General features: G+C 32.3%; 1 protein-coding gene across 3 annotated transcripts in view; it reads left to right on the plus strand.

Moving 5' to 3' along the window:
- LOC134250184 (zinc finger and SCAN domain-containing protein 2-like) overlaps positions 1-24,043 on the plus strand; it is a 58,501-nt gene that overhangs the window by 29,241 nt on the left and 5,217 nt on the right. The window contains exons 4-5 of one of the 3 annotated variants that reach the window (XM_062732535.1): positions 9,054-9,257; positions 9,483-9,901. The gene's annotated coding sequence lies outside the window, so the exon portion shown is untranslated. Of the gene's footprint in view, positions 1-7,796; positions 7,940-9,053; positions 9,902-19,981; positions 20,175-24,043 lie in introns of those variants that run through there. The other 2 variants (XM_062732534.1, XM_062732536.1) reach the window with 2 other exon arrangements.

Here is a 24,043-nt window from a genome sequence, read left to right on the forward strand (position 1 = left end):
GATACCTGATAGAAATGAACATGATTTCTAAATTTAGAATCAATAATGTAAATCATTTCATGATAATTAAATACGATTTCACTACTGTAATTAGGACGTAATTTAACCTAAGCTGTAATGACCTTATGAAGCATCATTATAGATTTGAAAATTCAAGGTCATATAGGAATATATCCTGCAATAGGATGGGGGAAGCCCCTAATGAGTTTAATAATTCTAAGGTAATTTCTTGTATTCACATTTTGTGGTGACTACCTGGTACTTGTATTCCTTAAAATGCAAAACATTTCATGTCCTTAAGCTCTTGAAAAATTGTTTTGAGAGCATTCTAGTTTGAAGATGAACACCAAAGGATTCTTCTTCTTTGAAAGTGAAGGGCCAGTACTATACAGGGTATATGGTGTAATTAGAGGGGTTGGTCAATTTCAGACATTGTACGGAAACAAATTTGTGTGATTTGCTTGTACACTTTTTTGTTCTTATTTGTTCAAAATTGCAAAACTGAGAACCCTTTAAAACTGCAAGCAGAAATCTCTAGAATTTATACTTCAAACTTTTTTGATATATTTTTTCAGTTACTTTTTATAAATTATCTATGAGGATGGGTAGGGGTTGGGGCTTAATTTAAAAAAAATCTTTATCAAACTTATCTGTATGATCGATCTTCAGGGCTGAGTAGTTTAAACTGTTCATTTCTTTCCATTTCTGTCATTAGATTCTCTTTCTTTTATTTCAGTATTTATTCACCAAAGTCATTGTAATGTTGTGTCAACAAGGTGGCTATTTAGCAAAATCTCCGATGACCTACTTGTTTAACTAAACCGGTTGGAAAAATAATCACATATTCAGAGTTTATGTAATATTTTTACTTTTCAGAGCAAACAAAGTATTGGAGTCCCTTTAAATGCTCCTTGCGGTGCACTTTGGACATTCTTTATACGAGGTGGGCCGTTTATCTGCCTATCTGACCACCCTACAGGCTTGGTCCGCGCGGTGCCAAAACAACAATGTAGATGAGTCAAAACCTCTTTCAGAGAAATGTCCATTTATTGAACGTTTGATCCTAGTATATGATTTCTTTTAAAAGAAATGCAATTAGTACTGAATTTTAATGGGCAGTATTGGTCACAACCATAGAGAAGGCCATAATGGTATACAGTGTTTTATCGGGTAGCTGACAATCGACCTACTTTACTTACTGACCGCTGCAATTTCTAGCATATGTCATGCAGCCTGGAGGCATGGAATAATCAAAGTGTACAATGTTACCTGGTCATTCAATATCAAGACTCTTTGTCAGCTCTGGCCATGATCAAATAAAAATTCTCCATCTTGTTTGCCTGAGTCAAATACTTTGTTGAGAGAAGCTGTCTTTAGCAGTAAATTTGACCCGAAAATATGTAGGTGTTTTAACACTCTCTCTCATCAGTTTCATAAAGTTTTTTCTATTTGTAAGTCTTTCAACAACCTATTTTGCCTCATATTTATCTAAACTATGGTTTTTATGCCCCTGTATTGAAAAAAAACGGGGGTATATTGTTTTCGTCCTGTCTGTCTGTCTGTTGTCAACTTTAACCTAGCCCATAAATAATGACTGGGTGGGGCATGGCTTTCATATTTCACAGGTGTATTCCTTGTGACAAGACCTTTCTTTGGGTACCACCAAATTTGATCTCTTGACCTTGCCCTTGGCATTTGACCTATTTTTACAAAAAATACCACAATTTAACCCTGGCCATAATTTTTGAACAGTTGGAGTTACGGCTTTCATACTTCACATGTGTATTCATTGTTACAAGACCTTTCAGCTGGTATAAATATTTTTGACCTATTGACCTTGACCTTAGAGTTTGACCCAATTTTTAGGTCACCTGAGTAAACTCAGGTGACCTATTGCTATCCGTTTTCGTCCGTCGTCGTGCGTCGTGCGTCGTGCGTCGTGCGTTGTGCGTTAACATTTGAACATTTTCAGCTTCTTCTCTGCAACCACTGAACCAATTTCAACCAAATTTGGCACAAAGCATCTATGGGTGAAGGGGAACAAAAATTGTGAATTTCATGATCCCTGCCCCCCAGGGGCCTGAGGGGTGGGGCCAAAACCACTAAAATTAATGCAATCTTTAAAAATCTTCTTCTTTACTCCTGGGCATCAAGCAGTCAAACTGTTTGCATGAATGTAATCAGCAATGAGTCCTCTACCAAAATTGTGAAATTCATGGCCCTGGGGTCAGGGGTTCTAGTGCTAGGGCGGGGCTAAATAAGTAGGTAGTGAAAATGCATTATTTCTTTGAAAATCTTCTTCTCTGCTCCTGGGTATTAAATAAACTAACTAAGTACATAGTTATGATGAGCAAGAGTGCCTCTACCAAAATTGTGAATTTTATGGCCCCAGGGTCAGGGGTTCTGGTGTTAGGGTGGGGCTATATTGATTATATAGTGAAAATACATGAATTCTTTGGAAATCTTCTTCTCTGCTCCTGGGTATTAAATAAACTAACTAAGTATATAATTATGATGAGCAAGAGTGCCTCTACCAAAATTGTGAATTTTATGGCCCCAGGGTCAGGGGTTCTGGTGTTAGGGTGGGGCTCTATTGATTATATAGTGAAAATACATGAATTCTTTGAAAATCTTCTTCTCTGCTCCTGGGTATTAAATAAACTAACTAAGTGCCTAGTTATGGTGAGCAAGAGTGCCTTTACCAATATTGTGAATTTTATGGCCTCAGGATTAGGGGTTCTGGTATTAGGGGGGGGGGCTCTATTGATTATATAGTGAAAATACATGAATTCTTTGAAAATCTTCTCTGCTCCTGGGTATTAAATAAACTAAGTGCATAGTTATGATGAGCAAGAGTACCTCTACCAAAATTGTGAATTTTATGGCCCCAGGGTCAGGGGTTCTAGTGCTAGGGGGGGGGGGGGCTCGATAGATTATGTAGTTAAAATACATGAATTCTTTCAAAATCTTCTTCTGTGCTCCTGGGTATTAAATAAACTAACTAAGTGCATAGTTATGATGAACAAGAGTGCCTCAACCAAAATTGTGAATTTTATGGCCCCAGGGTCAGGGGTTCTGGTGTTAGGGTGGGGCTCTATTGATTATATAGTGAAAATACAGGAATTCTTTGAAAATCTTCTTCATTGCTCCTGGGTATTAAATAAACGAACTAAGTGCATAATAATGATGAGCAAGAGTGCCTCTACCAAAATTATGAATTTTATGGCCCCAGGGTCAGGGGTTTTGGTGTTAGTGCGGGGCTCTATAGATTATATAGTGAAAATTCATTAAATCTTTAAAAATTTTCTTCTCTGCTCTAGGGTATTAAGCAGATGAACTACCTATATAGTTATTATCTACAAGGGCCCTAATCTTCCAGAATTGTGAATTTCAAGGCCCCAGGGTCAGGGGTAATATGGGGGGGGGGTGTACTTATATACTGAAAATGAATGAATGGTTTGAAATCTGCTCCTTGGTATTAATCAAATATCAAGGCCTAAGGGTCAGGGGTTCATGTGTAGTAGGGGCACTACTGATTATTGCTGAATATAACTGATTAGTTGAAATGCATTTTTTGTTCCCCTACCTTGTGTATGGGTATTGAGTAAACAAACTAAGCAACTGCTAAGTGTATTGTTATGATGAATTAAATTTAATCACTGGAAAGTTGTTGCATAATGCTCAGGTGACCTATAAGGCCCATGGGCCTCTTGTTAAAAACGTTAACTGTGGTCATTACTTTTGAACAGTTAGAACTAGGGCTTTCATATTTCACAGGTGTATTCCTTGTAACAAGACCTTCCTTTGGGTACCAACATCTTTGACCTTGACCTTTGGAGTTTGACATGCATTTAAGAGAATTCAACCACTGGCCATAAGCTACCATACGGGGGCATCAGCGTTTCACAAACACATCTTGTTATTAGTATATATTTATGCTGGAACAAATATTTCAAGGTATAACCAATCTATAAATTATTATTAAAAATATTATATTACAATTATAATTGTTATAAGTTTCTTTAACTCTGCTAATTAGAAATCCAATGATTGTGCATAATTTTCCTTAAAAATAAGTTTGTTCAATTCGAGAAAGAATTAAATTAGTAGTATTAATTAACTTTAAATTACACGTACCACAATGATGACATGGGTTGTTATGTTTAAGTCCTGATAAAGTCATTATAATTTACAATTAATACTATTTCAATTTCAACAATTGCACTGAAATTTCAAGATTTCAAATGGTTATGGTAAAGACTCTCTCCATGGAACACAGGTTCCCGTGTTCCATACCTGGATGGGGTTCTGTGTGCAGTATTAAACACGTACCTCACTTATAGACCGATTCCATATCATGTCTTAATGGGACAGTAGAACCTCCTAGCATTTCCAAAAATGTTCTTTGCCTTAGCTGTGTCTATTCTGTGTGCCCATTCTGCCTTAAAATTTCAAAGGGGCTTCAGAACAAGGAGAGTTGTAGAATTAACCATGTGGTCATTATAAGACATGAATCAAATTTTTTCCAAGAATTGAGAGGTGGTACAGTGGTGCTTTTTATTACACAGAAAACAGAATGTCACTTTTAATTTGTGCATTTATTTAAATTTCAGTGTAATTTATTATACGACAAGTTTTTAAGAGAAGTAAGACATTGGCTGTGCAGGTTTCCTCTGAGATGCCATTTCTGCCCTTCTTTTCAGAGGTAACGAGCATTTTAATACCCTTAAAGTGAAAATGGTGTTACCTTAAAAAGTAGTAGGTGGTGATGTTAATTAAGTAATTATAATCATATATTTAGGCCAACTCCTTTCTTAAGGTGATGTTTTATGGGCATTAAGCAGAAAATTAGCCAGCACTGTTTCTTTGTCTATAGTGTGGTACTTCAAAAAGTTTCTGGTCATAAGTAACATGAAAACTTTGTAATAGAAATTGGACAAAGTGCCAAAGATCTTTTCAGTCTTTTTAAAAAAAGAGAGAATCTGAAAACCATTCCATAATGCATATATGACTTAAATTTACATACTTCTCTTTTTGCTGTAGTACATTTATTTAAGTTGGGGGAAATAAAACTTTTTGACATCTAATCTATTACTAAGCAAAAAAATTGCAAGATGAAAGGCATTTTGCTGATTGAGTTTTATACATGACATATATAAAATTCAAATGGTGCATAAGGTTTTAAGATGATATTTTTTTATCAGTTAAAATATATGTACATTTTTGCACATTATCATATTTTAAGGGAAGGCAGTTTTCATTAACTCTCAAATCAAGAAATTTATTCATTGACCTTAGTAATGTAGGCAGGACTATCTGTGCAATCAAAGACCATAATACAAATGACTTCAGTTTGTCTCATTAAAGCCTCTTCCTCTTCAAATAGCCATGAGGGTATTGCCTTAATTTTTATTGCATTTATAATTTTTACAATTAACATACTTAAGATATAATTGCACAGTTAAAAAACATGGAGAAGTAGAAGGGGATGCATAATTAATTGAATTTACTTTATTTTGAAAATTTTTAATTGCTGAGAAATAAAGTCGGTCATTATTAATACCATCTCTGTCACATGTCGTGTATTTAAGCCATCAATTTATCCACCATTCGACAATCTAGTGCGCAATAACAAAGATTTTTTTATGTGCTATCTAATTTTTATAGAATTGTTACTGGTGTATAAAGAGTGTTCATGTTAAGTCTGTCACTTTGTCAACCTTTTGTAGACTTGTTACTTTCTCAGGTTTCCACATCAACAACTGTGAGCATATGTGAATTTGCTTTATAGCACAATTCCACTAATAGTTTGGAAGTTAGGTGGGGGTGTTCATACCCAAAAGATCACACCAGAGCAGGCTAGTACAGTAAAATGTGTTAGTATGAACATGGATATTGCAAATTCAGGGATATTGCGAAGTTATCTTCGATCCCTAGCTATAAAAATTCGACAAACTCTTTGTACGGATATAACGAATTACGGATATAACGAAGTAATTTCATAGGTCCCAGTGACTTCCTTGTAACCGAGTTTTACTGTGTTCAACAGAGAACGAAGTTGAGAGATTTTATGGCATGTATTCAGTGTATAAGATATTTTGAGCTCCCCTGAGCTGATACCTCAAACAAACTTTTCTAATCACATTTTTACCATTGTCTCCTAATGTTTTCACATCTTTGACTTCTGTTCACAAACCATCTGCACTGGACCAATTTCAACCAGAAATGCCATAAGGGGTCCTTAGGAAAATTAAGCTTTCAAAGCTTGATTTAATACATAGCATAGATTCAGGTTTGTTCAAACTGTGTCCCCCAGGGGTAGGGTAGGGCCACAAACAGCATTGAAAGTTTTATTACATATAAATATCTAGGAAAAATCTCTAAAAATCTTTTTAAGAATGGCAAACCTATGATTAATAATTTTAATTTGAAAGTACTATTCTGAAGTAGTATGCAATTGCCTTATTTAATAAAGTTGAGCAGGACTGGGCACTGCCAGGGAAATCTTACCTGCTTTGGGAACATCTGTGAGTACGTTTCGTTAAAATTAATTTGCATGTTTTAATTTAATTGTACTCACTCTAACTCTTATGTCAAACCTTTAAATCTCAAGGTCAAATATGGTTACCATTAAAATTAAGTCACATAGTGTGAAATGAAGTCTTAATAGTGACCTAGGTATGGTTAAAAAAAATGACATTACTGTGTCTTATTGAACATGAGAATAATGTACTTTTTAAACTGAATAAGTCTTTTTTCCTGAGTATGCGGTAACATATATTGTAACACTACGATGAATTGTGCTTCTTAATATATAATCTCTTTTTTCTTCCTTTTGAAATTACTGCATTTTTTTATTTTTAAAAAGAAAATTCCGTGATTTGCTATAGTTATTGATTAATTGTATGGTGATAGTAAGAATCTAGTAGCACCTTGATAATAGTCCAGAGAACAATGTGATTAGTACTGGTTGTCGTGGCCACTGACCCTCACTGTAACAGTACTAGGTGTGAATCTACCAGGTTACTGTGAACTGAGATTTTTAATAACTCTGTGCAGAATTCCTACATTTTATGACAACTATTGGGTTTTTCCCCCATCAGATTATGTCTTGTCATTGCATTGGTGTTGACACAAAAATGAAAAAAAAATGCTCTTATTGAACTTAATTTTGAAAAATTATAACTATAAAAATTTCTTGTACTTACTTTCTTATCCTTTTTTCTTTCCCTTGATCTAGTTCAATTGAATTTTTTTCTATTTATAATTATGTTATTGAGTGTGTTATACAGTAAAACACACATAACAAAGTGCCAAAGAGGGAGGATTTTGCTTCTTTGTAAGCATAATTCATTAAGAAATATATTTTACTGTATGTTGTTTAAATACCCCCCAAAAAAATCAGATGACAAAAAAAAAATCTTTAAAAAGGCCAACCATGTGTTAATTATTTTAAAAAAAAAAGATGGAATTAAAATTCTGTTTTATATAAGATTGCACTGTGGAAAGAAGGATGAAGAGACTGAAAATTGTTACAGTGTGGAAATGGAACTAAAAATAAAGTTGTATATCAAAAGACAAGAATGAAGCCTTAACTCCATTTGGGTTATGGCCTTGGGGTTCAACAACCCTACTCGGCTTGCATATGTATTACATCTATTGATGTGCGTTGCATATGCCAGTGTTGGATGCAGTTTTTAAGCTGAGAAATGCATGCTGAGTTGGAACATAAAAAGTGTTAAACTGTTAACCTCTTCATATCAAAGTATAGATTTTTTTTTTCTCCAGAAAATTGTGTACACTGCAAGCAGAAGATGCAAGTGGAATTTGATTATACTCGAGATTGTTTTTATTGTAGCATATGGATTTTTTCTTTGGAAAATTCTCGGAAACATTTGTGAAGGAATTTGGAGGCTCTTCGCTGATGTATTAAGCTAGGGTTTGTACAAGATTTAGGCAGTCTCTAGCTCTCTCTCTCCTCTCTCTGTACAATTGTGTTTACCTTATATGATAGAAAACTGCATGCAACTGTTAGATTATATAAGAATTCCATTGAATGTGTAGGTATTAATGAAAAAAATTGTATAAAGCGTGGGTGTTCAATGTGTTTTGCTTGAAGTGATAAACCATAATTTAAACAGGGAACGGTCTTATTACTGTTAGAAGTGAAAATGTGATGTATTTGCATGCTTTTTAAGGGAAAGTACTCTTGCTTTGATGCTTTTTCTTAATGGTTTGAAAAAGTGTTCTTTTGTTGGTTAGTTTGCTGCACAGATCTCAAAATGAGTCAGTTTTATGTGCTAGATAATTAATTTCTAAAGATACCTTCCATCTGGGTAGTTTAAATGTTTTGAGGTGTAAGCTGTTTTCCTGGCAAATAGAGTTTAACCCATATGTTGGAAATAATCTGGCACCAAGATTTTTAATCAGTTTTTATTCAGAATAAACAATGACAGTTTCTTCCTGTTCAAAATGCAGTATCTCAACAAATGTTTGCACATCTTTTTTTTTTTTTTTTAAATAGATAAAGATAAAACTTCCTTTTTTTCATTCCTCTGTTAATTTATTTCTCAAAAATATACATCAATACTTCTATGTAATTTTTTTTTGAAAATGAGCATTATTTTTACCTGTGGTAAGTGTGGTTTTTTTTTTTCTTTTTTTCACCACATCTTTAAATTGGGGACCTAATTTCTCATTTGGGAATTTTTCTCCCATGGCAGTTATATATATGTTCTCTTAAGCATTTATTAATTATTGGTTTGAGTATAAGTATTTTTTTGGTTTTTTAGTATTATACTATATTAGCTTTGAATAACCATTGCACTTGAACATGTGGTGATTCTAACTTTTAGCCGTGAGAGGGAGTACAGTATATGAATTAGACTACCAAATTAGCCTGGCCTTATTCCTGCTCTACCTGTGTGCACATAATTCATTTGCAGTTTAATGTAATTCACATAGATAGGTATGGATTTATAGCTCTGTGCACTGCCAGGTAAACAGAGCGATAAGGTGTGTTCTTTTGTTAAAATTCCATTCTTGTCTTGCAGGTAGGAAGGATTTAAATGACCACATTATGAAAGAGCAACGCAATGTACAGCACACGGGCAGCTCCAAAGGCCAGGATTGATTTTTAACTATTTACAATCTCTCTTGCGTCCACTCAAAAAAAAAGGAAGAGAGGGGGGAAAATTGGCATTCGCCTTCATCCAGTCCATAGGAAAGACGTCCTTCTCACTGGAAATGGTGTTATGGTATGGATATTTTTAGACTGACTAGTGACAAGTATGTGTCACAACCTAAGTGTATAGGTAAAAAAGAATGGAGAGACATTTAGAGGAAGTTGTAGGAAATCAGATTCAATGACTGGGATAGGAGTTTGTTTTTAGTGAATGTGCACCCAGGTGTATCAGTTTACTATAAACAGTGCTTGCTACGTCATCCCTCTTAAAAACTTCAACTGTTCACTTTAATAGTAGATATGTGTGTAAGTGGCATGTGCTGTGTACAGTGAATTAATAGAGAACTGGACAGGCCTTTTTACAGAACTATGTAACAGGGGGCTGAGTGTTTACACATCACAGTGGTTCAGAATAAACCGGGGGAGTTATTGACAACCTGTATGCAAGTGACACAGAAAACGACCCAACAACATGCTTCAGTGCAATTCATATGCAATCGCCTTTCATTGATGAAATAAGCAGATCAATCACAGAGGAAGGGGGCCAGCCTGAGAGATAAGCCACTCAGTATGACAGAGCAGTAAGGGAGATAGGCAAAAAGAGTGGTCACCTCACACCAGAATGACCAGAAGGGCCAAGAAGAACTGGACACCAATGTCCTTGAAGGTTTATTTGGACAGAAGGATGTGGATACATTTTACTAGTCACTCACACAGGTAATTACAAAAAAATGTAGGTTTAAAAGTGAAGGGCTAAAAACAAGTATGAATGCCATTTGTAAAGACATTTAACTTATTACAAGACTTATAAAAGAAAAAAATCTTGGATATAAATGAGATTAAATAGAGAATATAATGTATTAGCAATGAAGTTAAATATAGATTTTTTTTTTATTATGATTAAGGATTTAAAGTCAGGTGTGTGTGTGTAAATGCAGTGCACTATAAGCTATTTAGGTCACCTCTTATCTTGCATATATACACCTACTATAGTGCTGCAATGTACAGGGGGCACTAAACAGGAAATTTATCATTCAACTTAGATAAAGGATTTTTAAAAATCAATGAAATATGCTGTGAACTGGTTCATTTTTACCCATGGATGATGACAATTTCACTTCTCTCCCTAAAAAAGGGTGAAAATCTTTCATTTCTTGTGTTTCTTGAAAATCACATTTTTTTTTATCAACCATTTAAAAAAAAAATGGCAGAGAAAAATGTAGATGAAAAACACAATATTTAGTGCTGTTCTACTGTGCCTCTGGTGTGCAGTATAAAATGGGGAAAAAAATCAATAAGACATCTTCTCACAGTAGCCTCTGAACATTGATTAAATAAAAACTAGAAAATCTATTATCTTGCTGTAATTTGACATGCAACAAGGTGTTTGAATCGTGGCTTTAGACTAGCTGTCAATGGGAACTTGTACTCTCCTGTATTGTATTACAATAACTGTGGAGTACTCACACATAGTCTAAAAATAAACCTAGAAATAGTAGCCTTCAAGAATTCTGTGATTTTGAGAATCAATGACTGTTTTGTTCTGTTTTTATGCTTGGGTTGCATGTTCATGCACATCAATAGCATGATATTTATGTTAGGATGGAAATGTTTAAAATGGCAAATTAAGATCATTAGGCAGTTTTGAAAGCCATTTAAATTACCTTTAAAATGGAATGTTAAAAAGAACATTTATTGCCTTTTTTGGTATCTTCTGTTGATCAGTAGTTGCATTATATTTTCTTTAGAAAACAAAAACATATATATCAGAGGCCTAGTCCACTGACAGAGCTGATTAAATTTACATCTCCTCTGATCTGGAAATATTCATGTACATGTGTGGTTGAAGTGCACATATTGGACAGGAAAAAACAACTTACGCAGTTTTACGTGAATGGAGTGGGAGAGCGATATCTGCATTGATTGCTTGACTGATCATAACCCGAAAAAGCTACGCTGAGTTAATTGCTTGTTGCGTACATTAAAATTTTTGTTCTATATGAGTGCAGCAAAATATTTATCTAGAGATGAAAACATTTCTTTTGAATTTCTTGGCTTGAATTCAATATAATCTCCAGGGGCCGTGGAAGGGATTTCCGTGCACATTTTTTTGCAGTCGTAGGCCTTGTGACTGTATACAGTCACTGGCCATGTGAATTTCCTTTCACTGGCAGTTATATAGGTCAGGGGTTTGCATAATTGCACCTTTTATAAAGAGGCCCTTATGAGATTAAGATTATTGTGGAAACCCAGTGATGCACAAGCCTTGTTTAAATAATAGTTTGTTTTTTGTTAGATCAAATTCCCTGCACAGCTTCATTCATAGATGCGCCTGATAGTAAAGGAAAGAAGTATGTTTAAAACAATCCTGGGCTGGCGTTTTTTTTTTAGGAGTAGGTAATGGGGTGAAACCTACGTGCCACGTACCCTATGCCAATTCCAGAGAACAAATATCTTTTTAAAAATGTTTTCTCCTCTCTTATCTTTAAAATTTTAAGATGAGTTTAATAATGGGATATGTATAACTTTACAGTTTTTTTCTATGCTTCATTCTTGTTGGAATTCAACTTTTTAACCATTTATATACTCTACCACTGATATACAGGATTTTATCATACAATCGGTTAATGCGACAAAGAAAAAAGTTATTTATTAAAAATTACAAGACATTGGAAAATTGATTTTAGGGATTCATCTAAATTTATCATTTATCGTTTAAATGTTGGAAAGGGTAACAATCATGACATATATAAAATTTATTTTTGTACTCCTATTATTGAAGATGCAGGGGCATATTTGGTCTGCCTCTCAATTTGTATGTTTTAAATCTGTTAGTTGGCAAAAACTTCTGAATAGTTTGTGTCGGGGTTCTGATATTTCAATTGTCATTTTGGCAAGACCTTTCTTTTGGAACTGATATATTCTACCTTTTGACCTTGACTTTGGAGTTTCTCTACTTTTAAAAATTTTACCAAACTTAATTTGGCCATTCACTTTTGACCTCTGGTGTAATGGCCTTTAAATTTCATATGTGTACCGGTATTCCATGTGACCAGACCTTTCTTTGGATACCAACATTTTTTACCTCATGACCATTGTGTTTGGCTTACTTTTGTTAAAATGTTACCGTAGTAAACTTTAAAACTTTAAAATGGTGCTAAGGCTCTCAGTGTCATATATTACCTACTTATAAAATGGTGCTAGGGCACTCGTATATTACCCTTTTTTTTTTACTTGTAATAAGACGTTCCTGTGGGTACCAGCACATTTGACCTTTTTTTCTTGACCTTTGAGTTTTGACATAATGTACATTTGAAAATTATGTAAATTGACTGGAAGTTTTAAACAGTTGGTGCTATGACATTCAAATTTTCTATTAATGTACTTCCTGTTACAAGACCTTTTCTTTAATGGTACCAAAAATTTTTGACCTCATGACCTTTGAGTATGACCTTCTTTTGAAAAACCAACCATAAGCAATATTTTATGAATAATTGGAGTTATGACATACATATTTCACACATGTACAAATGTATTTTTTGTGATGAGACCTTTCTTTGGGTACAGATTTTTTTAATTGACCTTGAAGCACTACACTCCAGTTCATTTGAAAAAAATAACTTTGACCTTGAACTACCATACAGGTGCAGCATTGTTTTAAAAACTGATAACACACCTTTCCTTGCTAATTTTATTGTTCTATAAAAATATTTTCCAATACTTAATTATCCATTTTTCCTGCAGTAATTGACATTTGTTCTATTTTTAAAATAAGGATCAACAATTTGAATGCCAAATTGAAAAATCGGGAAATTCTTGCATTTATTCAAAAAAGGAATACATGCAAGATACAAATCATCTACCCAGCTGCATCATTCAGTCACTGTAAAATATGGCACTACATATTTCACTCCCAGTGGTGCCATTTTCATTAGTTCCTGTATGGATCCAACCAACTGAAAACTTGGGTGGAATTTTGCAAAGGGACTACATGCACAAATATATGTGAATGATGTACTGTGTTTAGTTTGAATGCATGAGGTTAGGATGAAGTTGTTTTGAAATTTCAACAGATTTTATTGGCATGTAGTCCTTAAACCTTTAAAACTAATTTTGATTGGAGGAAATCATGCCAATGAATGGCCTGACCTTAAAAATGCTGTTAGTCGATGAGAACAATTGGTTGAATTTTGATATGTATCAAAAAAGTAAAAAAAAAAAAAAAAAAAAAAAAAACCAGAGGAAAAATTGTCAAGTATTTCTTTTAGTATCTTTATGCAGATAAATCTTAATTAAAAATGAACACCAAATATGGGGAGCAATTATTCTGCACCTTTGCATGCTTTATGGTACATAAATTTGATCCTTCGTTTGCATTGTAATTGCATCCTACACATAAATCACATAAAATTTAAGATTTCCTCAAATGTTTTTCATCTAAATCATGGCCCTAAATAGTCTTACTCTATCTTGAATAAATACATTAATTTGTGACAAATAAAAAGTTTCAAGTGACTTTACATAATCAATAATATGACCTTTAACTTTCTGCACTCACAAAATGTCATTTTTCCAACAATAAATTTGTAACAAGCAGTAGAGCTATTTTCTAGGTCTTAAAAGCTCTAATTGGCTCATGCTGCACAGGATGGTCATCTTCTATATTCAGAAATAAAATTAAAAGAGCTTATATGTGATAATTTGTTTTAAATATTACTTAAATTACTACAGGATGGTCCATCTTCTATATTCAGAAATAAAATCAAAAGAGCTTATGTGTGATAATTTGTTTTAAATATTACTTAAATTACTTATAAAATTATTGTACTTTTTAAGTAAAAATTGGGTTCAAGATTTAAATTCATAATACTTTACATCTGTTTTATAATTATAAAGACCAGCATAAAAAAGGACTTCTATGGCACAAAATAACTCGATCTAATTGTCCAGCCTACATGGAAAAAATGGGAATCTAAACATAAGATTAGTGTAAATATATACTAAAAAAGAGGAAATAAATGATCAATTTTTTAAAATGTCATTTAACCACAATATATGTTTCTTCGCTGAATGTGTTTTGTATAAAATTTAAGCATTTTTTTTCAATGAATATAGTTTAATTGGTGTTGTCGAGTCCATGCAAATTTAAATTGATAGAAGATAGAATGAATGAATGAGTCTTAATTCTTAGGACTGTCTGATTTAGGTTATTTAGTTTGAGCTTTCTTTCAAAAACAATTAAGTGCCATATCCTTAAATTATAAGTGCAAAAACAATTGTGATAAAGTGACCGAAATGGGAACAAAGTGCCCAAGGTTGCAGCAAAAGGTTTCCTTCCCTCCCCCTCCCCCCTCCCAAAGTCTTTAGGAAATGTGAAACAAAACTTCCTAAATCCTACTTTGTGCTTAATTGTGCATCTAAATGCTCTAAAGGCAACCTGTTTTTCTGCAACTTTAGTTTTGCGACTCTGCTTTTCCATGACTACTCCATTTACTGCTTTTAAGTCATGAAAAAATTCTTATGATAAGTGATCTAAGTTTGGCCATTGACTATATGTCTTAATGATTAAGTACTTTGAAATCATATCTAGTGTAATCTAAATGTCCTTGTGTACATGAAGTGGTAGATTTAAAAATGTGGCCAGCATATTTTGAAGCCATTTAGCAGATGATGATCTATAGTTTTGTGATACACAGAAAGAAAGTATGTTACATATGCCAGCATGCAGTATACTTTAACTCCGGTAGAAAACTTAAAACCCGATCTGTAGGATGTTTAGTTGAATTGATTACCAAGGAATGTTGGTTCTGCGCATCTGCACTGATGGTATATACTTCAGGAGAGGTAGCCTTGAAGTAAATATTAAACGTTCTCTAAAATGATCTTTGTGCAAGATCACTGAATTTATTTATTACAAACAAATTAGGATATATATAAGTATAGTATTTATAATTGGTGTGTCATTTTATTTCCTAATCTCTTTTTGAAAGTATATATCTGAAAAAAAGAAAATTTAATGAAATTCAAATATTGAAGCAAAGCGTGTAAATTTCTCAAGGAATTGCAGTACCATTGTACATGTGTATTTATATTCACATGATTCAATAAACAACTTTAGCTCAGATGCTTTGGAGCTCAACATTTTGGGTGCAGAGTCCATTAAAAGTATAAAGCTAGGTTATATACAAAGCATTATTATATTACAACTTGATGAAAACAAGTACAGTAAATCTTACAATGTTTTTAGTACCGTAGCTGTATGAAATATAAATTTTATTCTGATTGATGTTTAGTTCACCTTGACAAATTGAAATGAGCTTGTTTTAAAACCACCACAATCATGACAATGGATTTGGCATTGCAGTTAATATTTAAGGAGTCAGGAGTGTGTCCATTTCCAAGTATTAAACTATAAGTCTTACTTGGACCAAACTTGCATGATTGAGACATTTAAGGATAGAAACTACCAGATTTACCTCATATGGTGAATTTGACATACATTATCCAGAGGAGTAAACTTAGTTAATGTATTTGGGGCCAAAGCTAACCCAAGCATAAAGCTAAATACATGTACTTGTATTAGTTTATTCAGAATACAGTAAAACATGCTTCTAACAATTTAGTTTCAGGGATGTAAAAGTTTGCTTCTTTGTAAGTGAAATTTTTAATACATTGTCTGTTAAGTATTGAAGTGTTCAAAACATTTTAAAGTCAAGTTGAATGAAAATCACTTTGCTATAAGTGTAAATTTATTGTATTAAGCATGTTGGCTTTAAGTGTGTTTTACTCTATAACTTTGAGCAGAACACCCCTTCGGTATACTAATAACGACATATAGTTTTCTTTGTATGATCAGTAGATATTATAGGCCATTAAATTGCATTTATTGATCTTATAACACCAAGAGTATTCAATGTAAAAAAGATAAATGTCATCTAGGTCAAATGCAATCATTAACAAAAAGATTCCAATTATTCTAAGGTTGGGCATTATGTATGAATTATGAAGTGATTTTCCAAGTCTTTAACATAACACATTGAATAGTTTTGGTGGTAACACTTCACCCTGTAGCAGTCCAGTGTTTACTGGAAATCTTGGCTATCTCACCAGCATTCTTGACACTGGCATGCACAGCAATCTCAACTGGAGGATTCAAAGGAACTTTCCAGTGCATGGGTTACATTAGAATTATACAGTTTACAACAGTCAGCAGACAATTTATAATTATAAATCATTATATACCAGACAGGCTAGGGTATAGACCAAAATCTGTGAAACTGACCAACTAGCTAATATTACCCCCACAAAGTCAATCTGGAAAGATTTAATTATCTCTAAATCAGCTTAGATAAATGGATGAAAATGCTTACATTCAAAAACATTTTTGTGATTTTTACCGGGTAATTGAATTAAAAAAAAAAAAATGTGTTAAAAATTGCATATATTTTTTCTTTAACAGAATAACCATTCTTCCAACCAAGTAACTCGGGTTAAGTGGTTACAAATTACCATCCACAATATTTATCTTTGACTAATTATATACATGCAGTAAATGCAAAATCAGTAATGCTTTTATCAAATTCAAACGAATTAAAAAATTCATATAAATGGATTTACACTACATATCAGAGATACTAAGAAATATGATACATTTACAATACCTGCATATCACTTTGAATTCATTTTGTTGAGGAAATTCCAATCAATTTTTTGACCTAGCAAATGGTAATGTTCTGACCTAGCAATAGTCCGAAATATCTGACGTTTTTCTGGCTTTTTTACGATTTTGATATTTTACATGCCAGGAAAACGTCAGAACCGGCACCATTACGAAAACCGGGAATTTCACCGTCTCCACCCGAAGTTGATTTTCTATACTTGGGAACCGAATTAGATGCCGAAATCACAATTTATCAATGACACAATGCTCCTAGAATTCACCAATATCGATGAAAAGAAATTACCACTCCACATACCGATTCAGAACTTGCACGATTTTAAAATGCACGAAATGAAAACAATTCTCAACAGTCAGATAAAATGTGTTCATCGGATTATATTATTTCATAAACGAAACATAAAAACGATGTTGGTGAGTACTAAAGGTGTTGTACTATTGATAAAATGTAAATTCAGCATTTAATTCGGTTTACAAGTATGGAAAACAAACCTCTGAATGCCGCCTCCAGTTGGAGGCGGCGATTTCCCAGTTTTCGTAATGGCGCCGGTTCTGACGTTTTCCTGGCATGTAAAATATCAAAATCGTAAAAAAGCCAGAAAAATGTCAGATTTTACGGACTAACCTAGCAAATGATACTGTTTTTACCTAGTAATTTTTTTTTTAATTTTGACCTAGCAAATATCATATACTTGTCCTTATATATGTCATTAATGTTAAAAAAATTATGAAGGAATCGACCTTACTGCCATTTCCTACATTATATCTCATGTTTCGAGACATTTCGTACAATCTGCAATTTAATTATTTCCTGCACTTTTCTCTTGACTTTTCTTTGTATTACCTGATTTTCTAGAAAAAGTTGGATGAATTTAAGCTGAAACATTATATTTTGACATTTTCTGCTTAATAGATATGAGCTATCAATACTCTTTTACGTTTTTGACCTTTCAAATGACCAGATTTAGCTATTTGTTATCTGAATTTGCATCCATATTAATTTGCAAATTGAATCCACCAAGGGATATTCAAGTCTTCATGAATATTTTTAATTGATATGTGTGTATTGTACTAGGAATCAACAGGAGGAAAAAGTAGAATCTGTTTCCTTGAATTGGGCATTGCAGTGTAAAAAGTGTCTCTCTTGCATTTTCTTATAATAAGCTTGAAAAGGGTGAGGATAAGGAAGTAAAACATGGAGCCCTGGAAATCCCAGGAATGGGATCAGGTGCCTAGGAGGAGTAAGCATTCCCTGTCAATTAGTCACACCAGATGCAGGCCTTATGTATTGATCAGGTACACAGAATCATATTAAGTCCAAAAAATTTGTTTAAGGATTAAAATTTTTGTTTTTGAGGACCAATGCTGCAGGAAATTTCAAAGATCCAGAAAGGTTGTTTAAAAATATAAAAGTTTTGGGTTTTATATTTTGACCAATATTGGGTTATTCTGTATCATCAACAATATCAAGAATTTTTTTATTTTTTCAAGATATTGCTGATTGTGAGTAAAAATATTATAGAGGTATTTTTGAAAGTCCTAGTCAGCTTAAAAATAGGCAATATTTATCACCTGTGGTGCAGTACAAAACGTTAAGATTTCAAAAGACAACTCATTTACATAGTCTAAATAAGTTTAACATTTTAGGGTTATAAATATTCAATATTTCACCTGTACAAGTTTCACATATGTTTCTGATCTGATGATTTTTTGGTGATGTTCATGATTTATATTTATTAGAGAATAAAGTTTGTGTCATTTCTCTGATCTTTACATTAAATGTAAGTAGAATTGAGAAAAAACTCCCTAACAAATGTTATGAAATATTTCAGACAAGAAAGGATCCAGTTAAAACAAGTGTATTAATATATAAAAGCCATAGAATTAATGAAATGTTGACTTGAAACCAAATAATTAGAATCCCTATAATAACTTCTTTGTGAGTAGCCCACATCTGTTTAAAATAAATTGTATTCAATAATTTTGATTGACTTATAATTATTTCAAAATATAACCGTGACTACCTTATAGATTACATCAGATTTTGTTCAAAAATTAAAGTTCAAAAGTTAGCAAAAAGACAAAGATGAAGCAATTACAATATAAAACACACACCAAAAAAAATTTTTTATGAAGTTCACCTGATTTTAATTTTTAATTTAAGCAGCTTTGAAAATCTGTTTTGAATAACAATAATTTGAATATAATTAACTTGTTATTAGAAGATTACACATTTAACTTCAAAAATTAAATACAGCATGTATATAAATTGTTTAAAGGCTATCAACAAATTTCTGCACATTATCTTTGGGGGAAAAGGGGGGGGGGGTTGCTGTGGTCCATTTGTTGAGTTTTAAATACTATTTGCTTGTCAATATGCTTTTCAATATTTGTATGGATTGGCCTTATAAATGGCTATTCCTTTAAGGCAAATACGACAAAGTCAATATTGTATAATATGGTCATTTTTTCCCTTATAATGTAAAAATATAAAATATATTCTAAAATTGTTATGTCCAAACAATTTTTCACGTTTTCCCCACAGTGGAATTTGTCAAGATATCACAATGTTGTTTATAGTTCAAACTAAAAATTAAAACTATTTAAAACTGAAAAAAGGGAGCATGTCAACTTCTGCTTCTGATATAACTTGTACAATTACTGTGTTTCTAGGTGTCAAGCTGAACAGGACAAAACCAGTAGTAGGTCTTTTGTGTGGGTTTTTGCAGGCCAGTTCTTTTGTTAAGGTGAACAATGAATGCATTCCCAGGATTTACAAGGGTTATGTAATAACTGCTTGACCAATACCAAAGCTTGTGTCACACATTCTTCTTTGCATTTTATCTCAGTGGGGCCTTCCAGAGGGAATTTCAAAAATTAATCAGGTTAATTTTTTTATTTCTTGAACAAAAAAAATACTTTTTTATTTCAAACCATGAAAATGCATTGTGAAGCTGTGTTTATTCATCTTTCTTTTTGACACAAGATTGATCAATACTTTTTGATATTTAGCTTTTATCTCGCACACTCTTTCTCACTTTCTGAGCCCCAAAGCTATAAGTTTAGAACTGTTTTTCTTGACTGCATCCATTCTATTTGGGTAAACAGTCTACTCCTCCTACATGTAATGTGAAGGACTTGCATTGGCCATGTATTCACAGCCAGTTCTGTCAACTACTAATTTCTGTGTCTTTTTATTAACCAATGAGGCTTCAGCGGAGAATTTAACTGTTATTTGCACAAAACTGCAGTAAATGTTGTTAAACGAGCAATTGGATCCATATGCAGGAGCCCAGAAAGTACCCTTATATTGTAAGTGAAAATATAACTTCAATTAACTGTTTATCAATGTAAAAATGGCCAAAAATCCATTTGGCCTCATAAAATTGTACTCTTGGAATTAAACCCCTCTCAAAATGTTTTTGTACCATATCATATTCTTTAAAATTTAGGATGGGACCAAGTTTTTCCCAAATGGAAAATGAATTATACCCAAAATTGGACCTATAGTGTATACATTTTATTTTGGTGTAAAAATGATAGAAACTCTTCTTTTCGATTTGTTTTTAATTTTGAAATTCATGATCACTAAATTTTTAATTTTGAAATTGATCACTAATTTTTTGGCAGACCTGCAGTTTTATTTCTGTAACCTAGCTAGCTAATACTGTCTGTGAGATTGATTTTCTAGAAGTTTACAACTTAATTCTGAGATTCATTGAACAAATCATCCCAAATTTAACATAATAATTTAAAATCTTTCCAATTATTTTAATAATGTTTTAATGCTTTTACCTGTAGTATTGTTACATGATGAAAATAATTCTGTGATGTTAGTAATTAAAGTACATCTTTTTAGCTTGAAGAAATGATGGGGAAGAAAACATAAGTAATCATAATACCTGTAATAAAAATAAGCATAAATTGAACCATTAGTATCAACTGCAATATTGAAAAATATTATGATAAATTTCAAAATTCATTTCTATAATGAAAAAAAAAAACATGAAAGGTTGGTCTTTTTCCTTTATTTATTTTATATTCTCAAGCTCTGTATTGATAAAAATAATTATAAAATTAATGTATATATTATTTAATTCTTTTATGCAATGATAATTTGGGCAGAGTTTCTGGTTTTGATCAAGAAAACTGAAAATCAGAAGTTCTACAGCAAAACTTGGTTATAACGAAGTCACAGGAACCTATGAAAATACTTCGCTATATCCATAATTCGTTATAAACGTATAAAAAATTCATTAAATTTATATAGCTGGGGATCCAAGACGACTTTGCTATATCCATAAATTCACAATATCTGTGTTCGTACTAAACGAGTTTTGCTGTATTTGAATTATAAAAAAAGTATTAAGAAGCAAGTGAGAATGAAAACCTCAGTAACACACCAAAATAGAAACACACACCAAAAAAAAAATGGTGAAATGCAATGTGGCTGACAAGCTGTGCATCTGTTCTTATAAATATAGATATCTTGGAATCCTTTTTTTCTTTTTGTGTTTTGACAAGTACATGACAATTTCCCCTACTTTTGATTTAGTGTCATTTCACTTTTTTTTTCTCAGTGCTATTATAAAACCTATTTGCGTTTTAGAATTCATGTCACTCATTAGAATGCATTAGAAACTTCTTGGTCACATTAAGCTCAAACTGTAGTGTCAAGAAAGATATACTGTTAAAGGTTATTTTAAGAGGCATCTAAAGCATCTTACTGATATTCATGATATATACTAAATACTTCTTCTCACCCCCCCCCCCCCTTCAAACACACACTCTTTGTAAAAAATGTCTCTGTCTTCCTCTCTGTCATTCCTTTGATCATATATTCAATTCCAAATTTAGTATAAATTCATGGTGTTTTAATTTCACAATTAACAAAAAAAAAAACCCAAGAAAACTTTGTTTCAATGATCATGTTTTTCTTAAAGATCATCACATTTGTCTGAATGTACATGACTGTAATATGATTTCATGCACACTAGCTAGCCTTTTTATAGCTCCAGGCCAATTCATCTTTTAAATTTAACCTCAGAAGAGTATATTTTGATTAATTATATTTTATAAGCTAATTGAATATTTTTTTTTAGTGATAATGATTTATAATAAATGAATATTTGACACTACATTGGTCTTTGGTGAGTTTGATTGATTTCATTTCTACATCTATCTACTAGATATTTATAGAATTTTTCATGATCAAATCTTTATATCACATCTGTCTCTGCAGATTTTATTTAATTCCCAGTATTTGCTGCTAGTGTTTAATGTTTTACTAATTATTCATTTTCATATTTTTAATATTGATTGGCTTAGAATAAGCCATTTTTCTAGAAGAAGAATATATCAATCTTACATAAGACAATATCTTTATGAAAATATCGCCAAAATCTTAAATATTATCTCAAATTTCACATTTTTTATTGAATCTTGCATAATAGAAGGAAATAAAATTTTGATTTTTTTTAAAATTTCAACTTGAATTTTTTTTTTACATTTATATACGTTAATAATCCTTTCCATTTAAATACAGTAGTAAGGCAATGTACATATTTTCAATGAATTATGAATGAAAGAAAGAAAGCATAAGTTAAGTATTTAAAGCACAACATTTAACAAATCAATCTCAAAAAAAAAAAATCATTGCACAGAGTGATAAGCCTTGAGAGAAAAATAACTGTTGGAGCCCAGGTATTTTTGCAAAGCTTTCCGATGACATCAATATTGGTGCAGGAGCGAGTGTGGTAAACATATATTTACTTAGGGTTTAAACTGTAGAACTGCATTTAAATGTCCACTCCCATAACATGCCTGGGAACAGTGGTCAAGGCAAAACAAATATTCCCCATACAGAGTGTTCATTGATTTAAATGTGTGGGTATCAAGCCTTGCTTTACAGGTGCACATGGATTAATTTAAGCCGATTAAAGGGCAGTTACACAATTAGGACAATGCACAATACTAAGGGATATTTGTCTATTTATAACCTATTACCCCTGTTTTTAATTGTTACGTAAAGTGAAGGTCTTAGACTTAAATTACCTTGATTTTTTTTTATTGGGTTATAGGTTTAATTTTATATATTGAGCTGAAAAGTTGAAGAAAAGAATAGAGTATTGAACATGCAGAATGAAAGAAAAAATGTCAATAATTCTTTGAAACCTGCATTTTCTTGCGTTTCCAATCATCTATGTATGATAATAAACTGGTAACAGAAGAATCTGCCGTTTAAATCACTGGCATCTCATTCTGTTCTGGGAATGCTAATTAGAAAATGTTCAAATATCAGTACACTTTAACGACAATATACACTTTTGTGAAAATATTGATGTTTGCGATTCCCAATGCCTTTAACATGTAATGCTTAATACACTAAATATGCATAAAGGATAATGAATGTTTCATAAATTCATCATCACAAGCAGAAGTGCAACCAAATATGTCATGTTGTTGACTGCTAGCAAGGGTTTACTTCTACTGCATTCAAGTCTTTGGGAGGTGATAATGAAATATTGTTTTATTTTGCAGATAAAAATATCCACATATCATATTATGATCACGTAATGTCATAATGCCGTTAGGTGCAGTCATATCAAAATAATGTCATAGTAATTTATCAATAATGTATCAATTTTCGTTGTCACTCAGATTTAGACTTGATCAGTTTATTCCAGTATTTAGCGCTACCCATTTTTTACACAAATCATGGAGTAAAAGATATTTATTTTGTAAATGTACAAGTAACAGGGTGTATACATATTGCTTATTTAAATTTGAAGCTTAAACACTGATGCAATGGTCACACTAATTTTTTTTTTCCAACATGAAATCCCCTACTTTCTTTAGTCAGGTCCAGTCCAAAGACTATTTCTACCTACGTAGGTATTAATAGCTACGTAGGTATTTAAAGCTACCCAAAGTAGCTATTTTTACCTACTTTCTGCTTTACTTGCATTTTGTAGCCAAATGCAGGAACGGCGCAACATGGTGAGCACACAATTTCTTGATACAGTCACACTGATGATGAATATGACAAAAATTTGGCCAAAAAATGAAAACTTCGTATATTATCAATTTTGCATAGAAACTAATGTAAAATTGCCGATTCAGGAAGTAATCATTTTTTGGCAAAATTTTTGTCGTAATTAGTGTTCAAAAAATATGGTATT

This window comes from Saccostrea cucullata, unplaced genomic scaffold (assembly GCF_032062105.1).
Source record: "Saccostrea cucullata isolate Sc308-1 unplaced genomic scaffold, CSIRO_AGI_Scuc_v1 ctg44, whole genome shotgun sequence".
Taxonomy (NCBI): domain Eukaryota; kingdom Metazoa; phylum Mollusca; class Bivalvia; order Ostreida; family Ostreidae; genus Saccostrea; species Saccostrea cuccullata.